Below are 22,430 nucleotides of genomic sequence, written 5' to 3'. Positions count from 1 at the left end.
CACAAAACAGAAAGCTTTCCAGATTCTTCCTTCAACAGATTTCACTCCCATAGAACCGAACACCCACACTATCTAATCAATAAGATACAATGTTCATATCAGAGAATATGTTTCTTTACATTTTAATGCCTCTTGATAAATTAAATTATATTTTGTCAGATTTTCTTTCTTTCTTTCTTTCTTTCTTTCTTTCTTTCTTTCTTTCTTTCTCTTTCTTTCTTTCTTTCTCTCTCTCTCTCTCCCTCTCTCTCTCTCTCTCGCTCTCTCTCTCTTTCTTTCTTTCTTTTTTTCTTTTTTTTCGGCAGAATCTTGCTCTGTTGCCCAGGCTAGAATACAGTGGCATGATCTCAGCTGACTACAACCTCTGCCTCCTGGGTTCAAGTGATTCTCCTGTCTCAGCTTCCCACGTAGCTGGGATTTACAGACACACGCCACCACACCTGGCTAATTTTTGTATTTTTAGTAGAGACGGGGTTTCACCATGTTGGCCAGGCTGGTCTCAAACTCCTGACCTTAGGTGATTCACCAATCTTGGCCTCACAAAGTGCTGGGATTACAGGCGTGAACCACCAGGCCTGGCCTCCCCTTCTCTTTTGAGATTATTTTCTTAAGTCAGTAGTGATTGCACCTCCTTGCAATTCTGGCCTTATGTAAGGCCAGCCCATTTTATATCCACCACAACTGAGAACATGTAAAGAGAAAGGCTAGAGGAGAGGAAGTGCCAGAAATGATCTTTATTAGTTGATGGCATTGTGCATCGTAAGTTCCTCCTGATACCTCAGAGCGGGCTGAGGAAATGCTTCTGTTGCTCAAGCTGTATTTGCACCTCCTCATTACAATTCCTTTCAAAATGTGTCCACTCACAGATAGTGCGAGAGTGCCACCCAGTCTTTGCACCTGGCCTGCCCTTAACATTTGCAGGACCCAGGGCATGAGTACAAGTGGAGGCTCACATTTCCTATGCCTAAGTGTTTACAAAGTATTAAACCACAACATGTTAAGTAGTATATATTTTGTCTACCTACCTTAACAGTAACGTCCCAATGCTCTGGAAGGCCAGGATCAACCTCAGAACTCTTGGGCTCCTTGGAATTAAGCACCAGAATGTAGAATGCAGCCGACTGGGACAGAGGGAAGAGAGGAAGATTTATTTTTCCTCTTTACCCTCTGAGCTATTTGAGATTTTAAAAATCAATAGTGTTGTAGTGGAAGGTGTTGAGTTCCTGTCTACCACCTCTTCCCCAACTCTCCTTCCTTCCTTCAGATATCCATCAACCTCTGCATAGCCCACCGCCTTTTTGGGGGAAGCTGATTCTTAAGCACCAACTTGGCTGTCAGAGGGAGTGTGGGTCCTGATAAGTTAAGCCATTCTCTGCATGTATGTTATCATTGTGTGCCCTGACTGGGGCACAAGACCCAAGCTGACCCAATCAACTGTCTTCGCTTTCCTCATAGATGTGGACAAGATAATGCCAACTGTCTCTGGTAGCCATGTTGCAACCACAAAGGGCCCTGGGGATGGTGGGGGGGCAGACAAAGCTCTTACTGAGGATGGCAGACCTGAGAGACAAGAAGGATTTGGGCCCTTGATGCTGTCACAGGGTTCATTAAGAAGCTACCCTGTGTCTACATGGCCAGTTCACTCATTCCTTCATTCTACAAGTATTTATTGAGTACCTACTATGTGCCAGGCACTGTTTTACATGCTGGAATATAGCAGTAAATATAAACAGACAAAAATCCCCATCTTGTGGAACCTATGTTTTTGTGTGGAAAGAAAAAAGTGACAGACCATAAACATAACTAAAATAAGCAAGAATAATATGTCAGAAAGTTATACGTGCTATGGAAAAATAAAAGCAGTTTGCTGGAATGGATTATCAAATACTAAATTCCTGTATGTATTGAGCATTATTTTCAGTAATAAATCAAAACATCCCTTTTAAGAATGCATAATTGTGCACTGGTGCTAGGCTTCTATTCAGAAGCCTGTAATCCCAACACTTTGGGCGGCCAAGGCGGGCAGATCACAAGGTCAGGAGTTCAAGACCAGCCTGACCAACACGGTGAAACCCCGTCTTTACTAAAAAAATACAAAACTTAGCCAGGCGTGGTGGCGCATGCCTGTAATCCCAGCTACTCAGGAGGCTGAGGCAGGAGAATCACTTAAACTGGGGAAGCGGAGGTTACAGTGAGCTGAGATCGTGCCACTGCCCTCCAGCCTGGGCGACAGAGACTCCATTTCAAAAAAAAAAAAAAAGTTATGATGGAAATGGGAGGATTCCTAGGGATTGTGATTTAAAAAGGCATTTGTCTTTGGACAAGTGTGATAATCAAATTAATGAATCTTATGAACTGCCTATTAGTGTTGCAAAGGTATCAGATTCAAACAAAATAACAAAACAGCACACACACATACACACACACGCAGTGGCAGTCTTTGAAATCTGGATAACCAATGAGCTGGCGATAAAAGTGAAACTATGCCATCACGTGACACACATTTTAGAGATGCTCCTAAATTCTGGGATAAATCTGTCCAATTTCAAACATCATTTTGAAATGTACACAGAATTCCACATAAAAACTATCAAAATAATTCAATGTTAGGACAAGAACACAGTACATTAGAAGATAAAAATGCAAAATCTATGGAAGCCAAATGTATATGATCATATTTAATTTCAAGGCCTGGAACTGCTAAGTTTATTGACAAATTGTCAGTCCTGATGCCAATGAAATGTGGTGAGTGATGATCAGAGCAAAGTAAGCTAAATGATTGACAAGGCATCTCTGTTCTGTAATGTACTTCATCACTGAATTACAGAGATTGAATTTATTTACTTTGCTGTTGATATAAAGCACAATGAAGTGAAATGAGTCACTGCAAACTAGCAAATCTGGTGATACTACGAATTCTTGCATTCTTTTACGGTTGTCAGCCATGAGCCGAGTGAAAGTCAATGAAGATATTTTACACTGCCAACCTTTGCAACTTGCAAGGACAACTTGCTAATCACTCATGACATAGACTAGAAGTGAAGATTTGGGATAGGCATGGATGGGCTGAGGCTGTGGATGGTAAATATCTCCACAGTCAAGCTGTTATACCAGAGATGTGTCCCCTCAATGCCACTGCATACAGGGAAACCATCACCCTCCAGAACAGGTATGAAGATTTCAGACAAGTACGAAAGCCCGTAAAATTGACAGCCATGTCACAAGCAGGCAATTAAATACCTGACTTTTTTCTTGGCTGTGTGAGGAGATTGGCAATGTCTACAAAGAACTGCTGCTTCAAACAGAAGCTCAATGTCTTTTGACTAGAAAAGCTTTCATTCATTTAGTTCAGTTATAAGAGAACTTCATTTTTTCTTTTTTTTTTTTTTTTTTTTGAGATGGAGTCTTGCTCTGTCACCCAGGCTGGAGCGCAGTGGTGTGATCTTGGCTCACTGCAAACTCTGCCTCCTGGGTTCAAGCGATTCTCCTGTCTCAGCCTCTGGAATAGCTGGGGCTGCAGGCACGTGCCACCATGCCCGGTTAATTTTTTGTATTTTTAGCAGAGACGGGGTTTTACCGTGTTAGCCAGGACAGTCTCGATCTCCTGACCTTGTGATCTGCCTGCCTCAGCTTCCCAAAGCGCTGGGATAACAGGCGTGAGCCCCTGCGCCCGGCCTACTTCCTTTTCTTAGAAAACTTTCCCTTTGTGAGGCCAGGCACAGTGGCTCATGTCTGTAATCCCAGCACTTTGGGAGGCCAAGTCGGGCAGATCACCTGAGGTCAAGAGTTCAAGACAAGCTGGGCCAACAAGGTGAAACCCTGTCTCTACTAAAAATACAAAAATTAGCCAGGTGTGGTGGCAGGTGCCTGCAGTCCCAGCTACCTGGGAGGCTGAGGCAGGAGAATCGCTTGAACTCAGGAGGTGGAGGTTGCAATGAGCCAAAATCGCATCACTGCACTCCAGCCTGGGCAACAGAACGAGACTCCGTCTCCAGAAAAAAAAAAGAGAGAGAAAACTTTCCCTTTGTGAGGTATTATGACTGAATGGGTCTGGCTTTGTAAATGAATCTACTTGCTCATCTAAACCCCTAGCTGTACGGTTATGAGGAAGTGCAGGAGTACTCCCCACTCAAGACTAGGGACTAAAAAGTGGGGCAAATCTGGTGCCACAGACTTTGATTTGAGTCAAGATTTTTTTTTCCATTGCCTAAAAGACTTGGCTATTAACTCATCTGAAGATGTGTTAGAAAACAACACTTAAGGCCAGGCACGGTGGCCCACGCCTATAATCCCAGCACTGTGGGAGGCCGAGGAGGGCAGGTCACCTGAGGTTAGGAATTCGAGACTAGCCTGGCCAACATGGTGAAACTCCTTCTCTACTAAAAATACAAAAATTAGCCAGGCGTGGTGGCAGGCACCTATAATCCCAGTTACATGGGAGACTGAAGCAGGAGAATTGCTCGAACCCAGGAGGCGGAGGTTGCACTGAGCTTAGATCACGCAGCCTGGGGGACAAGAGCGAGACTTCATCTCAAAAAAAAAAAAAAAAAAAAAAGAAAGAAAGAAAGCAAAAGAAAAAGACACTTAAAAGACTTAATAAAAAGGCTTCCATAAGTATTTTCCTTAAACTGGCAGTGGTTAAATATACAAGGAAACTTTTATTCCACCACTTTAGGACATCACCAAATGACTCTAGACCTTCAGAACAGATTCTGAAGATATCTGCAGATGGTTTCTTGAAACACTTTTTTGGTTTCTTTTCTGTTTTTGAATACAGTAATTTACATTAGTTTATTCCACTTATATCATTTTAAATGGGAATCTTTTCTTAGCAACTGAACCTATCAGAGAAGATGGTTAAACCTAGTAGCAGTCAACGTTTATTAGCACTTTCTTTGTGCACATATTGTGTTGGAAGCGCACATATTAACTCATTTAACCATCAATAACCCTTTGATGTGGATATTACCTGCTAAACAAATAAATGTTAGTATTTTTATGCTATAGATGATAAAACTTAGACACAAAAGGTTAAGCAACTTGCCCAAGTTGCACAGTTAGGAAAGCCATTAAAACCCAGATAATTCTGGCATCCAAGTCCAAGCTTCTAACCATTATAGTATATATTTTGAATATATAAAATGTATGTAGGTGTATGTGTGTGTATTTAAAATAAGTGTTACATTAATACTGCTGCAAAAAATTACCACAAACTTAGTGACTTAAAACAACACCACTTTAGGCACATATTCACCATGGAATACTATGCAGTCATAAAAAAGGATGAGTTCATCTTCTTTGCAGGGACATGGATGAAGCTGGAAACCATCATTTCAGCAAACTATCACAAGGATGGTAAACCAAACACTGCATGTTCTCATTCATAGGTGGGAATTGAACAATGAGAACATCACACCTGTAGCAGGGTAGGGGGCTGGGAGGGGTAGCATTAGGAGAAATACCTAATATAAATGACGAGTTGATGGGTGCAGCAAACCAACATGGCACATGTAAACCTATGTAACAAACCTGCATGTTGTGCACATGTACTCTGGAACTTAAAGAATAATAATTTAAAACAAAAAAAAACAAAAAAAACACCACTTTATTGTGTTAGATTTCTGGAGGTCATTAGTCTGAAATGGGTCTCACTGAGCTAAAATCAAGGTGTAGTCAAGGCTGTGTTCTATCCGGAAGCTCTAGGGGAGAATCCATTTCCTTGCCTTTTCCAGCTTCTAGAGATTGCCTGCATTTCTTGGCTGTTGACCCCTTCCTCCATCTTCAAAGCCAGAAGGGTAGCATCTTCAATTCTCTCTAACTCTGACTCTGACTCTGACACCGTCTCTCCTGCCTCCATCTTTCATCTGTAAGACACTTGTGAGTACATTGGGATCACCCAGAATAATCTCTTTATTTTAAGGTCAGTTGATTAGCAACCCTAATCCCATCTGCAACCTTAATTCCTCCCTGGTATGTAGTATAACATATTCACATGTTCCAAGGATTAAGGCGTGGACATCTTTGCAGGGTCATTATTCTGCCTTCTACAATTTCCTCAGTTCAAAATTTAAAATTTACAAAACAGCCAGGTGCAGTGGCTCACACCTGTAATCCCAGCACTTTGGGACGCCGAGGTGGGTGGATCACTTGAGCCCAAGAGTTCAAGACCAGCCTGGGCAACATGGTGAAATGCCATCTCTACAAAAAATACAAAAATTAGCCAGGTATGGTGGTGCACGCCTGTAGTGCCAGCAACTGAGGAGGCTGAGGTGAGAGAATCAATTGAGCTTGGGAGGTTGAGGCTACAGTAAGCCATGATCATGCCACTGCACTCCAGAGCCTGGGTGACAGGGTGAGACCCAATAAATAATTACAAAACAGAAAGGTATGGAGTGAAATCTTCCTTCCTTCTCTACCTCCAAGTCACACAATCTCTTTCCCTGGAAGCAGCTGATGTCATCTGCTGCGTCCTTCTAGATTTAAGAGTAAATATGTATAATTGTCTTATTTTATTTCCATGTGTACCTATACTATACACACAGCTCCACGTCTTGCTGTTTCATTTAACAAATATGTCCTAGAGATCATTTGGGTTGATACATAAAGATCTGTGTCATCAGGCCTCCTTTAAATCATATCACCTTTTTAATTATAAATAAATATATTTAAATGGAATTTTATAGTACTTTACAAGTGGAAAGCCAGTGTCACTCACCATAAATAGGAAGCTTAAAAATTACAATAAAGATAAGGCCAGGCATGGTGGCTCACGCCTGTAATTCCAGCACTTTGGGAGGCCGAGGTGGGCAGATCACGAGGTCAGGCATACAAGACTAGCCAGGCCAACATGGTGAAACCCTGTCTCTACTAAAAATACAAAAATTAGCTGGGGGTGGTGGCACACACCTATAATTCCAACTACTCGGCAGGCTGAGGCACGAACATCGCTTGAACCCAGGAGGTGGATTTTGCAGTGAGCCAAGATCGTGCCACTGTACTCTAGCCTGGGTGACAGAGCAAGACTCTGTCTCAAAAAAAAAAAAAAAAAAAAAAAAAGACTCTAACATTTGTCTAAACCAGCATTATCCAATGGTGGTCTACAGAAAATAATTTGGTAGGACTTCAATAAGTATTACTTGAAAAGGGGGTTCCATAATGAAGTGTTTGGGACACTCACTTTGACTTAAACAGCTTTGTTTGCTACCAGCCTGCTCAGAGCATTTATTATGCTCTTTGGCTAGAGCAGTGCACATGCAGATCATCTCAAGAATTTCATGGACCAGGCTTTCACGGCACCAGCCCAGACGAAACCTAATTAGGAAAGTGAAACTTTGCCTAAATCAGAAAATGCATGCTTTAGTCCATTTGGGTTGCTATAACAAAACACCATAGATTGGGTGGCTTAAAAACAATAGAAACTTGTTTCTCACAGCTCTTGGAGGCTGAGAAGCCCAAGATCAGAACTCTGGCAGATTTGATGCCTGGTGAGGGCCCACTTCCTAGACAGTTGCCTTTTGCTGTAACCTCACATGGTGGAAGGGGCTAGCTAGCTCTCTGGAGTATCTTTTACTAAGAGCACTGATTGTAATTACCAATCACCGTGACCTAATCACCTCCCAAAAGCCCTACCTGCTAATACCATCGCCTTGGGGACTAGGATTTTAACATATGAATTTGGGCACAAACATTCAGACCATAGCAATTCAGTTCCAAAGCTAAATATAGGGATAATTGAGATTATCTGTTTTTTAAAATTGTTCATATGATGATAGCTTCCAGTTACCCAGCACCTATTTTGTGCTGGCATCTCATTGAATCTTATAACAACCCTGAAAAGATCTTTTCAAAATCTCCATTAAAAAAAAAAAAATAAACCAATTAAGGGCCAGGCGCAGTGGCTCACATCTGTAATCCCAGCTCTTTGGGAGGCTGAGGTGGGTGGATCACCGGAGGTCAGCAGTTCAAGACCACCTGGCCAACATGGTGAAACCCCATCTCTACTAAAAATACAAAAATTAGCTAGGCGTGGTGGTGCACGTCTATAGTCCCAGTGACTCAGGAGGCTGAGGCAAGAGAATAACTTAAACCCGGGCGGCAGAGGTTGCAGTGAGCCGAGATCACACCACTGCACTCCAGGCTGGGCAACAGAGCGAGACTCTGTCTCAATAAATAAATAAATATAAACAAATTAAGGATCAAAACAACTAAATAACTGAGTTCATTCATTCAACACATTTTTATTATTAAGAGCTTAAGTGCTGGGCGCTCTGACTCCTCACTGTCTCTGCAGCCCTCATGACCTCTGAATTAGTTTCCTGTAACCAAGAGTAAACATTCCTGGAAAACAGGCAAACACAGCTCTACAAAGCCCCTAGCCCCCAGCATAGCCTGGGAAACAGTGACATGGTGGCTAAGAGCATGGGCTCTAGAGTCTGAATCGCTCAGAATCTCAGCTTTTCCACTGGAAAAACAGGGCTAGTGAGAACACCCTACATCACACGGATGTTGTGGTGATCAAGCAAGAACATACAGAGAACATGCTTTGCACAGAGCTGAGCACACGGATGTACCCAACAAATGTCAACTTGAACTGTGGGTCAAGACATGAGAAACCCAAGGATTCAGACTTTCTGTGGAAATACTCTTTGTCTCATCAATCTAAAACAACAGAGGGAGGAATGGAAAGAAAAAGGAAAAAAGGAAATCAAACAATCAAAAAATTTGATTTTCTAACAAAATCGCTTGGGATTGGTGGTGGTGCTGTGGAGTTAGCCTTGATATAATGCAAAACTCCCCAAATGGAGGTCTCAGCTCACCAGCCCCAGGGAAGGAGAGAAGTCAGAGTTGCTCTCCCAAGGGGGAACATTTCTGAACAGGAGCAAGGGCATTTAAAATGGCATACAGAATTTATAAAGCAAAAGAACCCTGATGCTAGAAATGAACTATCACAACTAATAGGAACTTAAGTTTATTATCCTTTAAAGGCAAAAGTAAGTCTGGTTGACTTATTAGAACCAGACTGGGCAAACCCTGATAAAGGAACAGATGCAAGCAATGATGGTGACTTCAGCATGGATGGATCAGGCTGATATCATCTGAAGCCCCTGATCAATCTGAATTTCAAAGACTGAGTCTACCAGACACCATGTGCCTTCTGAGGTGACATGATGGAGACAACCCAGAACTGCCTATGGAGAATTCTTGCAAATAAATAACCAAACCTGACTCAATTGAGTCTCTTCATTTTATGGTAAACATATATTTAAATAAATGGAACACGTTAACTGTCATAAAGATGCATTTAGCCAAACCTAGAGTGAGGGAAACTACAGGACAAATTACTTTGCTTTTCAACAAATACATGGCATGAAAATGGAGGTGGGTTGGGGAGGGGAAGTTGTTACAGATTTAACAAGCATTTAGGAAATGCCAGAAAGAAAGAAAGAAAGAGAGAAAGAAAGAAAGAAAGAAAGAAAGAAAGAAAGAAAGAAAGAAAGAAAGAAAGAAAGAAAGAAAGAAAGGAAAGAAAGAAAGAGAGAGAGAAAGAAAGAAAGAAAGAAAGAAAGAAAGAAAGAAAGAAAGAAAGAAAGAAAGAAAGAAAGAAAGAAAGAAAGAAAGGAAGGAAGGAAGGAAGGAAGGAAGGAAGGAGGAAAGGAAGAAAGAAAGAAAGAAAGAGAGAGACAGAAAGAAAGAAAGAAAGAAAGAAAGAAAGAAAGGAAAGAAAGAAAGAAAGAAAGAAAGAAAGAAAGAAAGAAAGAAAGAAAGAAAGAAAGAAAGGAAGGAAGGAAGGAAGGAAGGAAGGAAGGAGGAAAGGAAGAAAGAAAGAAAGAAAGAGAGACAGAAAGAAAGAAAGAAAGAGAAAGAAAGAAAGAAAGAAAGAAAGAAAGAAAGAAAGAAAGAAAGAAGGAAGGGAGGGAGGGAGGGAGGGAGGAAAGGAAGGAAGGAAGGAAGGAAGAGAGAAAGAAGGAAGGAAGGAAGGAAAGGAAGGAAGGAAGGAAGGAAGGAAGGAAGACAGGCAGGCAATGTGTGGAGCTTATTCGGATTCTATTCAAATAAACGAACTGTTAAAAGGCATTTTTTTGAGACAACTGGGGAAGATTGAACTCAGCATATTAGATGATGTTAAGGAGTTCTGGGTAGTGGTAGCTGTGATAAATACTTTTAAAAAAATATACAGAGACAAGGTCTTGCTGTGTTGCTCAGGGTGGTCTCAAACTCCTGGCCTCAAGTGATTGTTACCAAATGCCAGGGGTTTGGTCTAGGTCCTGCCACTTGCTGCACAGAAAGCCAATCACTGAGACAATGAGTACTGCCAGGGAAGAAGGCTTTAATCAGGTGCTGCCACCAAGGAAATGGGAGGCCAGTCTCAAACCCATCTCCCTGACTGACTAAAATTAGGGGTCTATATAGCAGGGAAGAAATTTAACCGTGTGTGGGGAAACAGGAATTAGGGAGGGGTAAGGAAGAGAAGTTGGTTAACAGGAAGCAGGTGGTCAGTTAGGTAATCATGAGGGGTGAAGGGTCTGATGTCTTATTGTCAGGACGCAGTGATCTGGTACATTTCAGCTCCTTGATACCATCTGGGAGGTTTGATGGTTGGTTTCTTGAGAATGAAACTCAGATAAGACAAATGTAACTTTCTCAAGTTTTAAGACTGGGAGGGCCCAGCCAGGCATGGTGACTCAGGCCTGTAATCTCAGCCCTGTGGGAGGCTGAGGCAGGTGGGTTGCTTGAACTCAGGAGTTTGAGACCAGTCTGGGCAACATGGTGAAACCCCGTGTCCACAAAAAATTACAAAAAGTAGCTGGGCATGGTGGTGAGTGCCTGTAGTCCCAGCTACTTGGGAGACTGAGGTGGGAGGATCCCTTGAGTCTGGGAGGTCAAAGCTGCAGTGAGCCACATTTGTGCCACTGTACTCCAGCCTGGATGACAGAGAAGAGAAACCTGTCTCAAAAAAAACAAAAACAAAAACAAAAAGACTGGGAGGATTAATTTATGTGTTTATTTAAAGAAACCATAAACATCAGTTCTATGGAACCGTTGAGCTGGTTTCATGATCCTCCCACTTTGGCCTCCTAAAGTGCTGGGATTACAGGCATGAGCCACCACACCTGGCACGTTACGTTTTTATTAAAGGACTTGTTGGTTAGAGATCAATCCTGAAGTATTTACGGATGACATGATATGTCTTCAGGAATTTGCTTTAAAATACTTCAGCAAAAACCAACAAGCAATTAAATAGAATTGTTTTGGGGGGCAGGGAAGGCCAGAGGAAACAAAAAACAGCGGGAAAAAACGTGGACAATGATTGAAGCTGAATGTTGGAGTCCATGGGGCTTCATGACCCTTCTCTCTATATTTGTGTATGTTTAAAATGTTCGAAAACAGTCAAATGAATAAAACTAATTTTTAAAATTTGAGAGCTGAACTGCAGAGTTTTCCCAGTTCAGATCAGATGGAAAACAGGTACCTGGTGAGATGCTAAGAGGGTTTCTGGTGCAGCCCTGGGGAGCCCTGATCAGCACTGCAGCCTCTGCAGACAGCTCAGGATGGCTGGTATTCACAAACACGGATCATGAAGGCGCCCGCACGGCGACTGTAAAACTGTCTATTTGACATGCTGCACTGGCTTTGATAACGTCTAACTATCTGTGGGGCTAATTAAATTATTAGACTCAAAGCTGTGAGATGGCCCCGTTTACACGTGAAGAGTCTCTCTTCCAAAGCTGCAGCAACTCAGCGAATTCCCTTTGAAGTCATAATTACTCATCTGGAGTTGTTCCCAATCAAGTTGTTCCTCTGATAGTGATTTCCCAATTTACTCCTAACCCTTCCTGAGTGGTGAGATTGTTTATTTGGTTTCAGCACAAACAGATAAAGCTGGGGGCAGATCAGCAAAGAGCCACCCCATGTGGCCTGGAAGGGCCTGTTTGAATCAAGGTGCCCGGTTAGAGGGGCGTCTACTCACCAACAGGACTGAGTCCACTCCTCTGGAAAGGCTCAGATGAGGCCTGTTGACTGTGGCCCAGAAACACCAGTCTCTGAGATGGGGAAACTGTGTTCCCTTGACCCTCTCTGTCAGCACCCAGCAAGGTCAGAAAACGGGGCTCAATGCCCAAGCGGGGGACGGATTCAACCCCTTGAAGAGAAGTGACAAAGATCAACAGCATGGTGGGTGGAGAAGCTACTATGCAGAGAACCAAAGACCTGGGCTCCAGGCAAGGCCCAAACTCAGCCGGTCTCTGCATCCTCATCTGTGGTATGGGGGCTGAACAAAGTGGTTTCAAAGACTGTAGCTAGAAAATGAACTCATTTCTGGTTTAAGTGGCTTGAGCTTTTCTGGCAAAAGGAACAAAATCTCAAAAGGAAATGTTTACAATTTCCATCCTCACCAGAGAGGCAGTATAGCTTAGTGGTCAAGAAAGTATTCTGAAGCCAGATTGCTTGGGTTCAAGTGCTGCTCTGGCACTCCCCAGCACGGTGGCCTAAAGAATGTCATGCATCCTCTTGAGCCTCAGTTTCCCCCTCTATAAAATGAGGATAACAGCAGTACCTTCCTCATCGGTTTTCATGAAGACTAAGGAAACTAATACATGTGAAATATGCAGAACTTAAAGGATAAGTACTATCTATACAAGTGTTGCTATTATTTTTATCCAGAAAAGTAACACTTTACATACCTTTACAGCTCTAGGATCAAGTATGATGCTGTTGAGGTTTTGTAGATTAATGAGACCACTCTCCATTAATTTTAGAGTTTAGAAGATAGACGTTTCTATTAAAACCCTGGCCTCGACAGTGATAACTATTATGACACTGAGTAGCATTTAGTGCACACTTCATTATCTGACCTTGTTTTTAAGTCAGAAGGTTGGAAGGACATAGGGCTGGGAAGGGACCCTAGGATTTGCCAGCTGGAGCCTCAATCACAAGTTGCAGTCCCATCCCTGCCGAGTGACCTTCCATTTTCTGTTTGCATTCCTCCAGAGACGTGGGACCCACTTCCCTCCAACAGAGCTGCTGTTTGAAAACTTCCCCAGCAGAAAATGTCAAAAGAACTGGAGACTTTTAAACTAGAAAACAGAGTTTCATGGCAACATCACGGACATCAGATATTTGCAGAACTGTGATTATAATTATTGTTAACCTTAATAAGATTAACATTAGGGATCATCTCTAATTTTTTGTTATTATGGTGATCGTGCATTGATCTCACACTATAAGCCAGACATTGTACAAAATGCTTCACACGCCTTCTCATTTAATCCTTCAATGACCTCATAAGACGGTATTATTATTCTGATTTTACAGTTGAGGAAACTGGAAAACAGTTATGGAAAACTCTGCCCAGGGACAGAGAGTTAATGAGGGGCAGAAATAGGATTCAAACCTAGATTGGTCTGATTTTGGAAGGTAGAATTAAAACAGCTTTGTGGAAGTTATCAGGACTCCAAAACACAGACTGCCTGGGAAGTGGGTTTTGGGTTAACGTGATGAGAACTTTCAAACGAGGCTGGACTCATTTCAGGCAATGGGGTGTTGACAGGTGTTGACACACACACATACACACACACACACCCTGCCTGGCATGGCACACTTTCTTGAAGGGGCAGTGGATAGATAGGCAGGGGCTGGGTCCCAGGAGGCTGGGAGGAGGAGCCCGGGTGGTAGAATGGGGCATCCATGGTAGTCTCATTGCTGGAGAAAATGCCCAGGCAAGATACCCGGAACTGCCACCAACATATGGTTTCCAGTAGCAACTGCTTGCTCAGTCCCGTAGACCCCGCCCAATTCCCTGGGCAATTCACCCTTTCCCTGGCCCAGTCCCTTCAGGACTGAGCACGCTTCCCACTTCACGGAGAAGAGAGCTTACCAGGCATGAATTGTCTCAACTGTCATCCTCCAGGCTGATGCACAAAGCTGCACCGTGGGCTCTGATTCCATCCCATTCCATATGGCCTGCTCCAGGTCTTTGTTCTACCATTGTCCACTCTCTTTCCTGCACCCTTCTCCCCTGGCCTGTCCCGGCTTCTTTCCATCAGGCTGCACCCGTGCTAAGACTGGGTTTTTGGAAAAAAAAAAAAAAAACCAGACAAGGAAAAATAACTCTTTGATCCTGCTTCCAACTCCCAGTAAGTGTTGTAGGCTTCCTTTTCCAAGCTGACCTTCTCAAAGAGCAGGTGGCACTAGCTCTCTCCTTCCTTCTCCTGGCATTTCCCTTCATACCCCCACCTGGTTTCCTACCACACCATTGCAGGGAAACAGCTCCCACCACAGACGCCACTGACCATACCATTACTGACATCCAATAAACCCCTGTAGGTCTTTTCTTACATGATCTGATCTGTTATTCACTCTCTCTTTATGAAACTCCCATTTCTCTCGGTTGCTGTATAACACTCTTTCCCAGGTTTTTCCCTTTCAGCTTTCCAGCTCTTTCTGGATCCCCTTTCACTTGGGGCCTCTTATTTGTTTGCCAGGGGTCATCTGAGGCTCTGTTCTCAGTCTGGACCCATCCAGGACCATCCACCCACACAGGGCCTGCCCCACCACCTCCATGCTAACCACTCTCCCAGTCTAGAGGTCCAGCTCCTCTCATGATCTAGGCTTCTGCATGCAGCTGCCGCCTGGGTGGTGCTTTGGTTTGAATATGTCACGTCCACAACTCAGATGTTGAAACTTAATGGCCAATGTGATGGTATTCAGAGGCGGGGTCTTTAAGAGGTGATTAGGTCATGAGGGCTCCACTCCTCACGAATGGGATTAAAGTCCTTATAAAAGAGGCTTCACACTGCACAGTGTTCAGCTTCCTTTGCTTGCCCTTCCTCCTTCTGCAGGGACACTGCTTTTCCCCTTCCAGAGGGTGCAACAACAAAGGATCATCTCGGAAGCAGAGAGCGGCCCTTACCAGTGAGGAAAATGCTGCTACTTTGACCTTGGACTTCCCAGCTTCCAGAACTGTGAGAAGTAAATTTCTGTTCTTCATAAAGTACTCAGTCTTGGGTATTTTGTTATAGCAGCACAAATGGACTAACGTGGGTGGTTCTGTACCCTCATCCTAGAAAAACCACAAATTTCCAATACACACAAATCTTCCAACAACTTTTGGGAATTCCTGAAAGATGCTTTAACGCTCCCCAAACATCCTATGTGATCTGTAGTTTTACAGCGTAGAAGGCCCCAGGCTAATGCAAAACTTTCAGGATCCTCTGGCCGGGCTCCCTCAGTGCTTCCTCCTCATCTCAGGAGCGTGTTCCAAGGCCTGCTGGTTTTGACTTCGCCTCATCCCACCAAGGCTGCATTGCAGACACATTGTCTTTCTTCCGCCGTTTGCTTCACTTTTGTCCCTTCTCTCAACCCCCGATTTTCACACTTTTTCAATAACTACGTTCCCACACATTGTTTTTTATTATAACCCTCTCCCTTTTCTTCTTCTACACTATTTATAGAACCCAAACCAATTATTGCATATCCGTTATCTTTTCAGCTCACTGTAAGTTCTGGGGAGAAGAGAAATGGCTCACAAAAAGACAATGAAATGTGATAGATCAAGGCCATGAATGAAGATGACACATGGGTGCTCCTCTGCCCTCCTCCAGGGGCTGCAGTGGGCCCCAAAGCACAGGCCAGCTGAAGAAGAAAGAAGTGGTCTTTCCCAGCCAGGACTCCCAGGGGATCCAAAGCATCCAGGAACTCATAAAAACAGCACGGAGCCTCATGACAATGCTGAGGGTGGATGAGAGGAGGAGCGAAAGGAGGAACATGCCGGCTTGGAAGGGCTGTGAATATTCTGCTATGAGTCAGCTTTCCAAAGGCAAAAACAGGCTTAATCCCCAAGTCCCCCTTTCTGCACCCCTGTGCTCTTTGGCTGCATCTTCCTTCTCCAGGACCAGTGTTTGCCGTGTCAGGAGCAGCTCTTACCCTGTGGATCTCCTTTCTCCTCTTTCTTCTTTGGAGGCCAGAATTCCTGCATGTCCCACCCTACCCTCTCCACCCTTGCCTGTTCAATGTGCCCATGTCAGCCTCCAGCAATGGCCCCTGCACCAGGCTGTCCTGGGTGTGCCCTTTCCATCTACTGGGACTCAACACTGTGCCTCCCCCAGGAAGCCCAGGACGCTTTTCATAAGGGATGTTCAATGCCCCTCATGGATTCTCAGACACACAAGAACAAGCTGTAGAACATAGTGATTGCCAGCCTTCAAGCTACACTGGGCCCTTCTCCTGCTTTTTGATAATCAGACACTTAGCTCAGGATGGGGGATAAAAGATCTCCTTACACTGCACTGAAGATTCTTATCGTATCTGTGAACAATAATTTTGTCCAGATACACAGCAATCTTTACCTTAGCTTGGTCCACTCTTAAATTCTCAATAGATACAAAATAACCAATGAAGAATGTTAAAAACAAACAAACAAAAACCCAGGAATTTTTTTTTTTTTTTTTTATGAGACAGAGTTTTGCTCTTTTTGCCCAGGCTGGAGTGCAATGGCGCGATCTTGGCTCACTGCAACGTCTGTCTCCTGGATTCAAGTGATTCTCCTGCCTTAGCCTCCCAGGTAGCTGGGATTACAGGAGCCTGCCACCACGCCCCGCTAATTTTTTGTATTTTTAGTAGAGACAGGGTTTCACCATGTTGGCCAGGCTGGTCTTGCTCTCTTGACCTCGTGGTCCGCCTGCCTCGGCCTCCCAAAGTGCTGGGATTACAGGTGTGAGCCACCGCGCCCAGCCAAAACCCAGGAATTCTTAATTGAGAATACACAATAAGCTATTTAAAAGAAAGATCACCAGAAAAATATACTAGATATTTCAGTTAGACAACTCACACCCAAAAAGTTCATACTATAAAATTTACGTAGGTCAGATATCTGTTCTACATTGCCTAGATCTCAAAAGCCCAGATCACAAAAATCAGTTAAAACCTATTTTTCCTGAAATAAGAATTTACCAAATGCAACTGCAATTTAGAGGTTAGGGAAGTGATAAACTCTGTGAACCTGAACTTTGGCACAATAATCCCCCCTGCCACCGTTCATGGCACTCTCCCTCCCCACCAGGCAGTGTGCTGGGTGCTTCACACTCATGACCTCATTTGGTCCCTGCCGTGGCACTAGGAAGCAGGTGTCATCCCATTTTGCAGGCCTTAGAAAGTTTACTCAGTGGTCCAGGATTTCAACCATGAAATTATTTCAAACTCCAAAGTCTTTATGTTTAACCTCTGCATTCTTTTGCCTCGTGCTATATTTCAAGTCCTTTGCAAACCTGTTATAATTCATTCTCATAATCCTTAGCAAAAAAACAAAAAATAAAAATCAGAATTCTTCCCAAATGAAACAAGGGCAGAAAACAAAACTTAGGGTGTGCTCATCCATTAACATTTTATTATTTATTTATTTTTGAGACAAAGTCTCGCTCTGTTGCCCAGGCTGGAGTGCAGTGGCGAGATCTCAGCTCACTGTAACCTCCACCTTTCAGGTTCAAAAGATTCTCGTGCCTCAGCCTCTGGAGTAGCTGGGATTACAGGCAGCCACCACCATGCCCAGCTAATCTTTTTGTATTTTTGGTACAGATGGGCTTTCAACATGTTACCCAGGCTGGTCTTGAACTGTTGGCCTCCAGTGATCCAACTGCCTTGGCCCCCCAAAGTGCTGGGATTATAGGCATGAGCCACTGTGCCTGGTTTCATTAGCATTTTACTATATCTTAATTAATTAATTAATTAATGTGGAGACTCAGTCTCCCTCTGTCACCCAGGCTGGAGTGCAGAGGCGCAATCTCGGCTCACTGCAATCTCCGCCTCCCAGGTTCAAGCAATTATCTTGCCTCAGCCTCCCGAGTAGCTGGGATTACAGGCGAACGCCACCACACCCAGCTAATTTTTGTATTTTTAGTAGAAACGGGGTTTTACCATGTTGGCCAGGCTGGTCTTGAACTCCTGACCTCAGGTGATCCGCCTGCCTCGGCCTCTCAAAATGCTGGGATTACAGGCGTGAGCCACTGCACCTGGCCGCCATTAACATTTTAAATGAAATTCCACTCCAGTCTAGATCAGGGTGTCTCAATCTTGACACTACTGATGTTTTGGATGGGATGATTCTTGGTTGTGGGGGTGTCCTGTGCACTGTAGGAAGTTTAGCAGTATCCCTGGCCTTTGCCCGCTAGATGCCAGCAACACCCCTCTCCCACCCCAAGTTGTAATAACCATAAATTTCTCCCAACATTGCCAAATATTCACTCAGTGGGTGGGTGCCTCTAGTGGAGAACCAATCTAGACATCCAGACAATTTGCAGGGACTCTATCTCATTCCAGCTTTACTTTCTATGCCTTGCACACTCCCATCTTGAAGCAACAGATCTGGACACAGATCACAATAGGCAGGAAGAGCATGGCCATGAAGAATTCAGGAACAGGTGATGACTTAAAAATCAGGTCGGCTGGTAGATGGCATCAGGTTTAGGACTTTTCATTCACATTAGTATTTTATTGACAAAAATGTCAATTTTGCCCTCCCCATGCCAAGTCTGCTCATTTTATACAAAGTACATTCGTGTCGTGTTGCTATTAATGGTCATGGTTGTGAAGACTATGAGCAGCATAAAAATGCTCACGCCAACAGGAAAAAAGCAGGTTAAACAATTGCACAAACACTGTGATGGCAACTGAAGTGACAAGAATGATGGAATTATGGTGGGATTATGGCTGACATTTTTCTTCTCTTTCTAAATTCCTGTCATGTGACTTCCATAATGCCTTCATAATTCAGAAAGTACATTTTCAGATGATGCCCCCAGACACTGCCCCACTGTCCCCCAACCTTCAGGTAGTGTCACCAGAGCAGTACCCTCATACATTACCACCTGTACTCTCCAGATAATCCCCTAGACCCATAGGTGAACCCTCAAAAATGTCATCTGGGTGGTCGGTGTTTTATCCAATGGCACTTAATAAATTTATGTAATGACCCTGACTAAAACTCCAAAGTGATTACATTTATTTTTAATAAAAAATTAAGAGTTATTCTCTTATTGCCTCATCCCATTCTGGAATCTTGCAGAAACCCACTGTGTCTCAGACTGCTCTGAGGGTGTCACACAGGTCCAGCAATTCCCATCTTCTGGAAGCAGCTCCAAGGCATGAGGTGCCTAGCAGCCATGTTGGTCCTTTAGGTCCTGTCCCTCAACACAGCTGGGCCCATCAGTTTCTCTCCATCATCTCTGTTCCTTCTGAAATTTAGTGGATAGACTCTTCCTGGGATCCTCCCCCAAATATTATTTTTTTTTAAATTTTTTCTCTTTTTATGTAAGCTGGCTCCAATCGATTTTTGCTTCTTGCAACCAACAGAATCTTAACTCATAGGGGTCATATCTGAGATCTCCTTGTTATTCACATAAATATTAGGCTGTAAGTATTATTAGGTCGATTCCAACTTCTGGCTCTGCCTCTTTGCCTGAGTTTCCTTACGTAGGCGAGAAGACCCTTAGCCAGGTTTAAATGAGCGGCGTATACAGGGCATGGAGCACAGGATGTTTCTGCACATATCACCCCCTTCCCCTTACATTCTCCCTCAAGCCAGGGGAGATTTGCTCTTCCTCATTAACTCATGATCCAAAAAATCAAATCCTAGTTTGCAATAAAGTCTACATTTCTCTTCAAGCACTTCTCACAACTCCTTTCTCTCCCCTAATCCCAGTGTTTGACTTGAAGCCTGTCCTGAAGGCCTGCAGTCTCCTATCCAGGCTTTCCTGGGCCCTGGAGATGCTTGTCAGGTTTCTTCTGATGTAGCCTTTGGTCCTCACACAAGTGCCTGAACATAAGTAGTAGTTAATGGGCTCGAGGCATCCAGGAATGATAACAATTACTGACTGTTACAATGTGCTCCACTTGAGTTATCTCATTTAATCCTCATGCAGCTCCAGAAGGGGCAGGTAGCATTATTACTCTTGTTTTACAAAAGTGGAAACGAAGGCTCAGAGTGGTTAAGTAGCCTGCCCAATGTCACAGAACAAGTAACTGGGAGAGCTGAGTCCAGAGTCTGTGTGCCTAATGGCTAAAGATGCTAAATTTACCAGCTTTAGTCACCCACGAATAACCTCCTGGCCTGCCCTCAATGCGTGATGAGCCAAGCACCATGAGACAGCCCTTTATCCTGGACCCTGGACCAAGAGTCCTTCTTGACAGCATCTGGGAGCACAATCCGCAGCTCTTCCCCTAGCAAGTCCCAGTTCGTGCTGCCTAGCTCTGTTATTTAGAGTCTGCTCCTTCTTCTCTGTGTCTCATTCATCTACAGACCATCTACATCCTCGGCTTCTTGAGCTTTTGTTTATTGAGCACTTACTCTGTGCTGCGTAAGTGTTCAGAATATCCTTCACAATAAACACTAGCTCTTGTTTTCATCATTGAGTCACACACACAAACACACACACACACACAGGCCCACATGGCCCTGTGTGGTCTAGTCCTGCTCACTCCCTCACAGGTCCAGCCACAATGGTCTCCTTGCTGTCCCTGGAACACTGTCAAGCATGCTGCTGCCTTGGAGACTGTGCACTCCCCATTCCTTCTGCCTGGCTTGTTCACATACTTCCTTCAGTTCTCTACTCAAATACTCCTTAAAAATTGTCCTAGGAGGCCAGGCGTGGTGGCCTGTAATCCCAGCACTTCAGGAGGCCAGGGCGGGCGGATCACTTGAGGACAGGAGTTCAAGACCAGTCTGGCCAATGTAGTGAAACCCCATGTCTACCAAAGAAACAAAAATTAGCAGGGTGTGGTGGTTCACGCCTGTAATCCCAGCTACTCGGGAGGCTGAGGCACAAGAATTGCTTGAACTGGGGAGGCGGAGGTTGCAGCCAAGATTGTGCCACTGCACTCCAGCCTGGGTGACACAGTGAGACTGTCTCAAAACAAAAAACAAAAAACAAAAAACATTGTCTTAGGCCCTTTGTTTTCCTCTCTCTCTCTCTCTCTATTTAGAGACAGGCTCTCTCGGCCGGGCGTCGTGGCTCAAGCCTGTAATCTCAGCACTTTGAGAGGCCGAGGTGGGTGGATCATGAGGTCAGGAGATCGAGACCATCCTGGCTTACACGGTGAGACCCCCGTCTCTACTAAAAATACAAAACATTAGCTGGGCGTGGTCACGGGTGCCTGTAGTCCGAGCTACTTTGGAGGCTGAGACAAGAGAATGGCGTGAACCTTGGAGGCGGAGCTTACAGTGAGCCGAGATGGTGCCACTGCACTCCAGCCTGGGCGACAGAGCTAGAATCCGTCTCAAAAAAAAAAAAAAAGAGAGAGAGACAGGACCTCTCTATGTTACGCAGGCTGGCCTAGAATTCCTGGGCTCAAGTAATCCTCCCACCTCAGCCTCCTGAGTAGCTGGGACTACAGGTGCGTGCCACCACTCCTGGCCTGCTATGCCCTTTTAATAAATGATCGTTCATTCTCAGCAACTGTATGAGGTAGGTACCAACTTATCAGGTTGTACCCGTATGAAGTTGAAAATATTTGGTAATAATTTGAAAATAATTACATAAAAGCCATTTCCTATGGTTCAACCTCATAGTATTGCTAGCTTACAGATGAAAGAATTGAGGCTTAAATAATTTGGCAAAGATCACACCATTTTGAAGTGACAGAGCCAGGCTTTAGTCTTAGATCTCTTTTATCCTAAAGTCCAGATTCTTAATGTCTACACTGCACTATTTTGATTCTTAGATCTTCACTGTGTCCTTCTTGGATTTTTGTCCTTCCATTTTGTCCACACTCTCTACTAAGCTAGGGTGCAGAGACACTGAAACACGGATACTGCCCACTTTAAAAGTCTGGAGCCCTTCAGTCAAGAAGGTCTGTCTACCTGGATATCCTGCATCTCTGCCTCCGTGCAGCTCCAAAGGCCCAGTGAGGGAGCTCTGCCAGCAGAAGGCTGTGCCCTAAGACTGGATTTGAAAAGTCTAGTCACTTCCTGAAGAGTGAAGAGGAATTACGAGCTATGAAGTGTTGGGCACCTTGCCTAATAACAGAGAAATGACTCAGAAACCATGGAAGGGAAAAGAAAGCCAGAGAATTAAAAAACATTTAGAAGATAAAGACTCTGTAATTCTCTCTAATGTTACTCTCTCACCTGTTTAGAAGAAACCTCCTTAAGCGGTAGGCATAGAGCCAAGGGTTTAGGGAAATCTCTGAGAGTCAGTATCAAGAGTGCAATGGTAATAAACACAAACTTGGAGTTTAGGGAACACCAACCATTATCCACATTTCCCCCCTAACCTACTTGCAGTCTAGAGGCTAGATCTGGTCTAGGCTTCACTTTGTTGATGTCATTTTGAATATCACTCCCAGACAATACTGTGCATTACAGAGTTCACCAGTTATGGCAAATCTCAGGAAAAAAAATAGCTCCCATCCTCTGTTTACCTTTCTGGCTTCCCAGTTTTACT

The 22,430-nt window shown here is 44.0% G+C and overlaps 2 long non-coding RNA genes across 3 annotated transcripts in view; one reads left to right on the top strand and one right to left on the bottom strand.

Annotated features, from left to right (window-relative positions):
- Window positions 1-262: 262 nt before the first annotated feature.
- Window positions 263-22,430, bottom strand: part of LOC102126327 (uncharacterized) — a 55,591-nt gene continuing 33,423 nt past the window's right edge. Inside the window, exons 4-5 of the long non-coding RNA XR_006700479.2 lie at window positions 13,874-14,060; window positions 263-1,121 (exon numbers count right to left, since the gene is read on the bottom strand). This is a non-coding gene — a long non-coding RNA (uncharacterized lncRNA). The remainder of the gene's footprint in view (window positions 1,122-13,873; window positions 14,061-22,430) is intronic.
- LOC141407447 (uncharacterized) lies at window positions 14,011-16,201 on the top strand. 2 transcript variants are annotated; one of them, XR_012416574.1, is made up of 2 exons: window positions 14,011-14,960; window positions 15,488-16,201. It is a non-coding gene; the product is annotated as an uncharacterized lncRNA (long non-coding RNA). The 2 variants fall into 2 exon arrangements; XR_012416573.1 differs by having other exon boundaries at window positions 14,011-14,967.

Source organism: Macaca fascicularis, chromosome 8 (assembly GCF_037993035.2).
Source record: "Macaca fascicularis isolate 582-1 chromosome 8, T2T-MFA8v1.1".
NCBI lineage: Eukaryota > Metazoa > Chordata > Mammalia > Primates > Cercopithecidae > Macaca > Macaca fascicularis.
Note: the sequence above shows the minus strand (reverse complement) of the source record. Positions and strands in the feature narration are given on the sequence as shown.